Genomic DNA, 8,412 nt, shown 5'->3' on the forward strand with positions numbered 1-8,412 from the left:
ATTTTAAGGGTCAACCCCTTAAAATTCAACATTGTCTGGTACGTAAATTACACCTCAACAAGGTGGTGAATCCTGGTGTGGTGCCGTGGGTTAATGCGCTGGACTGCAAGGTTGGTTTGAACCACAAGGTCAGTGGATCAAGGTCACCAGATGGACGCTCCCCGGAGACCCTATACAGGGTCGCTGTGAGTTAGCACCGACTTGATGGCATGGCACTTAACAACAACAACAAGCTGTTATAAAAGAAAAGCAACAGGAAGAAAAGAAGTTTAAAATTGTAAAGTTTATTCGTTACCAAAAACAAATAGCTGAGGAAAATCAGAGAGTGTCTTTTCCTGAGAATTTCCTTGGTGTCCGGTGGCATTTAGATGCAGCCCTTGTAAGGCGATGGATTAGTTAGACGGCTTATTCCCAGAATGTGTTCAGGAAATGCAGCCACTGTCTGTCTGTCTGTCCCGATTTCCTTCAGACTGGAGGAATGACCCATTCAGTCATTTAACAACTCACAGCTATATATCCTTTGGTAAAAGGAGGTGAGTTTGTACTTGATTTTTCAAGCAGTGAGATTTAATTAGCTAATTAATGGTGGAAAGACCTTGGACAAAGGTGAGGTGTGAGTTCAAAGTGATGTTGCTTCACGTTTAGATGTTATTTCAACATGCAAATTCATACCATCCCTTTACTGACTCAGATATAGGGTTCCTGACAGACATTGCCTCCAGGAAAAAGAAAAGGATCACATCATCAGAGGCATACAGGTATAGTAAGTATCCTCCGATCTCCAGGATCCTGGGTAAGTCACCTTTCCGGTCCCAACTGCCAGCATAGTAATGACCCTCCACTTGGATTCCTGGTGTGGTACAGTAGGTCAAGCACTGGACCGCAGATGAGTGGCGGTTCAAAACCACCAGTCGCTCCTCAGAAATCCTATCCAGGGTTGCTATGAGTTGGAATCGACTAGATGGCACTTTGCCACAACAATTTGTGCTCCGGCCAATTGGGATATGTTTAATGAAGGGTCAGAAAGTGACCCTGACTGTCAGCCATCCCGTGACTGGTCACAAAGGTGTGCTGAATGTATTGTTGTTGTTGTTAAGTGCCGTCGAGTCAGTTCCGACCCATACCGACCCTGTACAGGGTTTCCGAGGAGCAGCTGATGAGCTTGAACTGCTAACCTTGCAGTTCAAATGGCTTTGCAGTCTGGCACATTAACCCACAGTGCCACACCAGGACTCCATGCTGAATGTATTTGTTGTTGTTGTTGTCAGGTGCCATCAAGTTGGAACTGACTCATAGCTACCCCAAGTACAGCAGAACGAAACAATGTCTGATCCTGGGCCAACCTCACTACCGCTGCCACACTTGATGCCATCAATGATGCCACCTGGCTAATCCATCTCGTTAGGGGTGCAGGGCCGTAAATTAAGCACAGGTGGTCCCAGGCACGTCTGTTGTACTTTAAAAGTCTGGATTGTTTTCAGTGCTAGCTCTATTTTCAACATAGGTATCTCTCTAAGGGTAAGTGAGGTATCAGTTAAGACAAAAAGCAAACAGTCCAGAGTGGTAGACTGGCAGATCGAGCCCACCAGCCGCTCTGCAGGAGCCTCCGGAAAGTTCAACATGGAGGAAAGCTGGGGAGCCCCTCTCTCTGTCCTGTGGGGCACTGTGAGTCAGGATGGACTCAGTGGCAGGGGTTTGTTTGGTGTTTTGGATTACTATGACCTTCTAGATTGTATGTTTACATAAATATACATTATGGGCTGGATTTTGACCTCCTAAAAGATTTGTTAAAGTCTCCACCCTGAACCTTAGACTCTTTCTGTGGAGATGCGGTGGCTGGGGCCATGTAGCCAGTTACTTGAAGCTATGAGAGTGCCATCAATCACCAGCAAGCTGACACCCTTGTTCATCTGTTTGCATGTGAACAGGATCCTCATAAGATGGTTTCTCCAGAGCTCCCTCCAGCCTGCAGAAAAGGGACAGATGGAACCACCCTCCTCGCTTTCAGACCTGGAGGCAGATGGAAGAGACCAAGCTCCAAGCCTGAGTCACATGGTTATTTCTAGCAGTCCTTTCTCTCCTTTCCACTAAGATCGTTTGGGTTTCAGGTGACTTCCCCAGTGGGAGTATTTCCGTTTTAAGCGAGGAGTGCTTTGGGAACGAGCTGCCCTTAGTACAAAGGAAGGCATTGTACACAGCTCTGGACGACTGGCCCTGCCTTCCAAGGTTCCAATGGGGTCTTCCACAATGGGAGGGTAAGGGAGGGCCTGGTGCTGGCTGCAGGGCTGGGTGCACCAAGGGGGAGGAAAGTGCCGACTGTACTTCTCCAGGTGTCCTTGGGCTGAGCAGTGGCAGGAACTGAACCATTGTCCCCCTATCAGGGCTCAATCTAGATGCTGGACAGCTTCTGAGAGGGAGAAGGGGAGCAGAGCAGAGCAGACTTTCCCAGGACAAAAGGAGAAGGAAGAAGGCCAGGCTTTGTACAGTGACTGCCAAGAACAAGCCGGCAGTGTGATAAAGCATCATACCAACCACAGAAACATAAGCTCTTTCTTGGCAAAAACGGCCCAGATTGAGCAATAAGGTTCGTTCTCCTGAGAGCAGGTGCTTTTGTACACGGTAGTCTCAATGAGCACACATCAACGGCTGGGAACCTTACACCAAAGAGCTCAATGAAACCCACTGTCCAGCTGTCCTTTCAGATTTACAGTGGCCCCAGAGGGTTTCCAAGGCTGTCAGCTTGTGGAAGTGGGCTGCCACACCTTTCTCCTATCTTTAGGTGACCAGCTAAGCACCTGACCACTGCACCACTGAGGCTCTTTTAAGAGTTCAGTAGAAGGTGACGGCGTCCTAAGTGACTCAGTGTATGAAGGCAGAGTATTCAGAAATGGTACACCTTCCTATTGTTGTTAGGTGCTGTCGAGTCATTCCGACCCATAGCAACCCTGTATAGGGTTTCCAAGGAGCAGCTGGTGAGCTTGAACCACTGACCTTGGGGTTCAAACGACTTTGCAGTCTGATGCATTAGCCCACAGTGCCACACCAGGACACCTTCCTAGGAGTCTCTAAAATATGCCACAAAGTTCAAAAGAAGTGGTTGCCAGTGAGTCTGCAAGAGCCAGCAGCGCGTGAGGTGGACGTCCAACGAACACAGGAGTACCGGCAGCCCGCTGCACTGCAAGGCATGGTGTCTCTAGCAGGAAGCAGAGTCATACAGCAAGAGGCAGGAAGGGACTACCCCGGTCAGCCAGGAACAGCCTGAGCACACAGAGGACCCCACGGCAAAGGTAGCACATCTGTTCTCGTCCTCTCTCAGGCGCAGTGGACACGGCAGACCTCCCTTTACTGAGCTTCACAGACTGTCTTTACAAACTGGAGGTGTGTGATGGTCCTGCCAGCCCGTGGGAGCACGTGTTCACTTTCTGTTTGAGTCACATCTTGGTAATTCTCACAAATATTCCTCCTTAGATAACGGTTTCTATTCCAGAGACAGAAACCATATCCGATGGTTTAAGAGAGAATTGAATATCAAGAATGGATACTTGGGGAGGGACTGACAGGTAGAGGAGCAGACACGAAGCCATCAGCACTTGTCTGTATGTTCATGTGGCGTGATACTAGATGCTAGGCCACAGGTATTGCAAACACCAGCAGGGTCGTTCATGGTGGACAGGTTCAGCAGAGCGTCCAGACTAAGACAGACTAGAAAGAAGGACCCTGTGGTTGATTTCTGAAAATCAGCCACTGAAAAGCTGATGGATGCTAGCAGTGTAGTGATGAAAGGGGACCCCACAGTTAGGAAGGCCCTCAAAGTCCACTGTGGCCACAGCAGTGGACCGGGCACACCAGTGAGCATAGAGGTGGTGCAGGACTGGGCAGTGTTTCATTCGGGAGACCACCCAACCACAACTGATAGCAACCAATAACACCGGTAAAACAATCAGTGGTAACAACTGCAGGAAGGTTGGGAAACCAAAGAGAAGCACGGAGGAGGGGTCCTGACAGTGGAATCCCCGGCCTCTAGGTTAGGGCTCCTGGCCCTGCGCTCTGAGGTGGGGTGCATCCAGACTCTCAGAGCCTGCCTTCTCTTGAGCAAACACCTGGGAGATGTGACATAGAGATTTGAAGTGAGCACACGCTGCTGAGAGACTTGATCACAGCAAGTTTGCCCCAAAAGGTCAACTTGTAAAAAACACAATAGCTGCAAAACACAACAGAGTGAAAGACAATAAAAGGACCCCAGCTCTGGTAGCGTAGTGGTTACAAATTGGGCTGCGAACCGCAAGGTCAGCAGTTCGAAACTACCAGCTGCTCTGTGGGAGAAAGATGAGGCTTTCTGCTCCCGTGAAGATTCACAGCCTCGGAAACCCTGTACAGGGTCTCTGTGGGTCAGAACTGACTCGATGGCACTTAATAACAACAAACAACAACAAACCTGGGTTTACTGTTTCCTGTGTGACTGTACTATGGGCCGCCGGATCCAGGGACCAGCTTTCACAGGTCTTACTGTCGATGATTACTACAGTACGACAAATAAATGAATAAGGCCTCTCCTCTGCCCCCAGAGAACTTAATGAAAGCTAGGGCTTTCTCTCTAGGCTTCCTAGAGAATCATCTTTTTAATACAATCATTGAGTTGAGTTAGTGGCATGAGAAAACACCTCATGAAAGATTGAGGAGTCATTTTTCCAAATTTTGTCCCAATAATACTCACTTAGATTCAGTCTCAGCATCGTGCTATTTTATCTATTTAAGTAACATGTTCAACAGCGGTTTATAGAACAGCCACACCACCACAGGAAGGATTTAAACATTTTTTCCAGATTGTTGTTGTTAAGTGCTGTCAAGTCGATTCCAACTCATAGTGACATTGTATAGGGTTTCCAAGGAGCAGCTGGTGAGTTTGAACTGTTGACCTTGCAGTTCAAACCAACCTTGAAGTCAAATGTTTGTCGTAGGGTGCCACACCAGGACTGCAGATTGTATTATTGCTCAGATTCACCAGACCCTCTACTTCAGGATAGAACTCAGCCAGGAGAAGCAGGAAAGAATTTCCCTTCTGTTAGGATCGATTGACTTTAACTTTTAGTATCTGTGCTTGCAATTTCTAGGAATGTCTCGGAAACGGTGATTGCAGGTTGTAGAAAATCAGAAAAATTAAGTTTGGGTTTAAAGAAATGAAAATACACAATCGCTATGCCAACAGTGAAGACAGATTTGTTCTGGATACTTCATGAACTGTACTTTTTTTTTTTTTAAGTTTTTATTATGAATTGAGTGATAATTTACATGGGGGAACATCAATTTATACACTCATCATTTCATTGCAATGATTACAATCTCCTTTGCGCATCATCATTCAATAGTATTTGCTTCTATTTCCTTTGTTTTTTTTGTTTTTGGGTTTCTTTTTTTTTTGGGGGGGGGGCAACGTACACTAAAACACTCAGGAATATATTATTATTTAAACAACCAAAGGACACATTCGGCAAGCCTGCCCTCTGGTCACATTCACCTGGCTGCCAGCACACAGCCTTTCTCTTTACATGAGTCTAGAATCCTCAGCTGCTCCCTTTCCCTGCCCTCTTCTCTGTTTCCATCTCTGGTGTCACTGATTCTCTGGATAGGGTCCCACATTCCGCTCATGCTCTTCTCCCTTCATGGTCCTAGAGTTTGCAGTTTCTGGACTGGAAGATTAACAACTCCTCTCTTTTTGTTATAAAACTTCTACCTTTACAATTGTGACTGTTGCAATTAGCCATGGACTATACTTTTTGCTATCAGAAATTGCTTTGGAATCATTAGATGGCTGGTTGAGATGCAGTTTCCTCTACCATACAGCATAGTGAGTAGAAAAAATAGAGTTAGTGTTGTTGTTAAGTGCCATCAAGTCATTTCTGACTCATGGCAACCCTGTATAAGGTTTCTAAGGAGCCACTGGTAGGTTTGAACTGACACATTTTGGTTAGCAGTCCAGTGCTTATCCTACAATGCCATACCAGGAACCCATAGTTAGTCTAGCCTGAGATATTAGAATTGCAGAAAGATTATGGAACAAGTCTAATTAAATGTGCAAGAAGAATCTTCATTCTGACACTGTTGAGTTTTAATTATCACTATTCTTTAAAGTGAGTAAGAAGCCAAGTACATAACTTAATCCCAGATTTAATCCCCACAATGTTACGAGGTTTTTACTAACTTCAATTTACACTAAAGAAAAGTGTGTGAAGTTAAAGATAATTGTCTAGGATCATGCGACTAATAAACAACACATTTTCAGTCTTCTAACAGAGCCAACAAGCACTGGTGGGCCTCAGGATTTTGACCCACAGTTTCAAGGAGACATTGCTGGTGCCAGTCAACACGTGACCTTCTATCTGGCATCTTCAGTGGCACGGGCTTCATCCATTGTATCTGCCACTCTCCTGAGGCTGGTGGGATCTGGGCTCACCACATAGGACTTTTTGTGGGATGTTCTCTGTACTCCTCAAATTCCAAAGGTCACTCTTCTATTGTCTAATTTCTACTTAGCTATCAATTTAATCTTTGCTAATAAGGTTTCCTGGAGCCCTGGTGTGGTGCTATAGAACAAACACTGAACTGTAAAGTCGGTTAACTGCATGGTCAGAGTTTTAAAACCACCAGATGTTCCTCGGAAAACCTGTACAGGGTCGCTATGACTCAAGGGCATTTAACAACAATAGAAACCTTGGAGTCCGGATGTGGCATTGTAGGATAAAGCACTGGACCGCAAGGTGGCCTTGAACTGCAAGGTTGGTGGTTCAAATCTACCAACTGCTCTTCAGAAACCCTATGAGTCAGAAGGGACTCAATGGCACTTTTCAATAGCACATGTAAGTAACATTTCACTAAAGATACTTCAAAACCAGCTGCAACAGTGCATTGACAGGGAACTGCCAGAGGCTCAAGTTGGAGTCCCATGAAGATGTAGAAGAAGGTACATCATGGTTGATGTCAGATGGATCTTGGCTGAAAGCAGAGACGGTCAGAAAGATGTTTACTTGTGCTTTATTGACTATGCCAAGGCTTTCGACTATGTGGATCATGACAAACTATGGATAACATTGTCAAGACTGAGTGTTCCAGAACACTGAATTGTGCTCATGAGGAATCTGTACTTAGACGAAGAGGCAGTTGTTAGAACAGAACAAGGGGATTGAATGGTTTAAAATCTTGTCTGTGAGGGTTGTGTTCTTTCACTATACTTAATCAATCTGTATGCTCAACAAATAATCTGAGAAACTGGATTATATAAAAAAGAATGTAGCATCAGGATTGGAGGAAGACTCTTTAATAACCTACAATATGCAGATGATGCTACTTTGCTAGCTGGAAGCAAAGAGGACTTAAAATACTTATTGATGAAGGTCAAAGACCACAGCCTTCAGCATGGATTGCACCTCAATGTAGAGAAAACAAAGATCCGTATAACTGGATCAGTAAATATCATGATAAATGGAGACTAGATAGAAGCTGTCAAAGACTTCATTGTGCTTAGATCCACAAATGACATGGAAGTAGCAGTCAAGAAATCAGATGATGTATTGCATTAGGCAAATCTGCTGCACAAGAACTCTTTAAAGTATTCAAGACCAAAGATGTCAGCTTGAGGACTGAGGTGCCCCTGACTCAAGTCTTGGTATTTTCAACAGCTTCATATGCATATGAAAGTTGACAATGAATAAGGAAGACCGTGGAATAATGAATGCATTTGAATTATGGTGTTGGAGAAGAATATTAAAATTATCATGGACTACCAGAAGAACTGGTATGGTACTATGGGCTAATGCCTCAGACTGCAAAGTCGTTTGAACCCCAAGGTCAGTGGTTCAACCTCACCAGCTGTTCCTTGGAAACCCTATACACGGTCTCTATGGGTAGGAATCAACTCAACGGCACTTAACAACAACAACCAGAAAAACAAACAAATCTGTGTTGGAAGAAGTACAGTCAGAATGCTCCTTAGAAGGCAGATTGGTGAGATTTGGTCTCTCATACTTCAGACATGTTATTAGAAGGAACCAGTTCCTGAAGAAGAGCATCGGCAAATAGAGGATGATCCCCTCCCCTCCCCCCAACAAGATGGGATGACACAGTGGCAGCAACTATGGACTCACACGTAATACCCCTGTGAAGGTGGACCACGGCCAGCAGTGTTTCCTTCTATTATGCATAGGATGGCTGTGAGTCTGAACCGACGGGATGGTACCCAACATCAACAATATATTATTTATTATGCAGCGTAGAGAAGCTAAAGTAAATGGAAGAATTGAAGAGGTCCAAGAGCTGAACAAAAAATTTCAAAGATCAGCTTGAGAAGATAAAACCAAATACTATAATAAAATATGCAATGATTTAGAGTTGGATAACCAAAAGGGAAGAACACAGTCA

The sequence above is a fragment of the Chrysochloris asiatica genome, unplaced genomic scaffold (assembly GCF_000296735.1).
Source record: "Chrysochloris asiatica unplaced genomic scaffold, ChrAsi1.0 scaffold00021, whole genome shotgun sequence".
In the NCBI taxonomy this organism is placed as follows: domain Eukaryota; kingdom Metazoa; phylum Chordata; class Mammalia; order Afrosoricida; family Chrysochloridae; genus Chrysochloris; species Chrysochloris asiatica.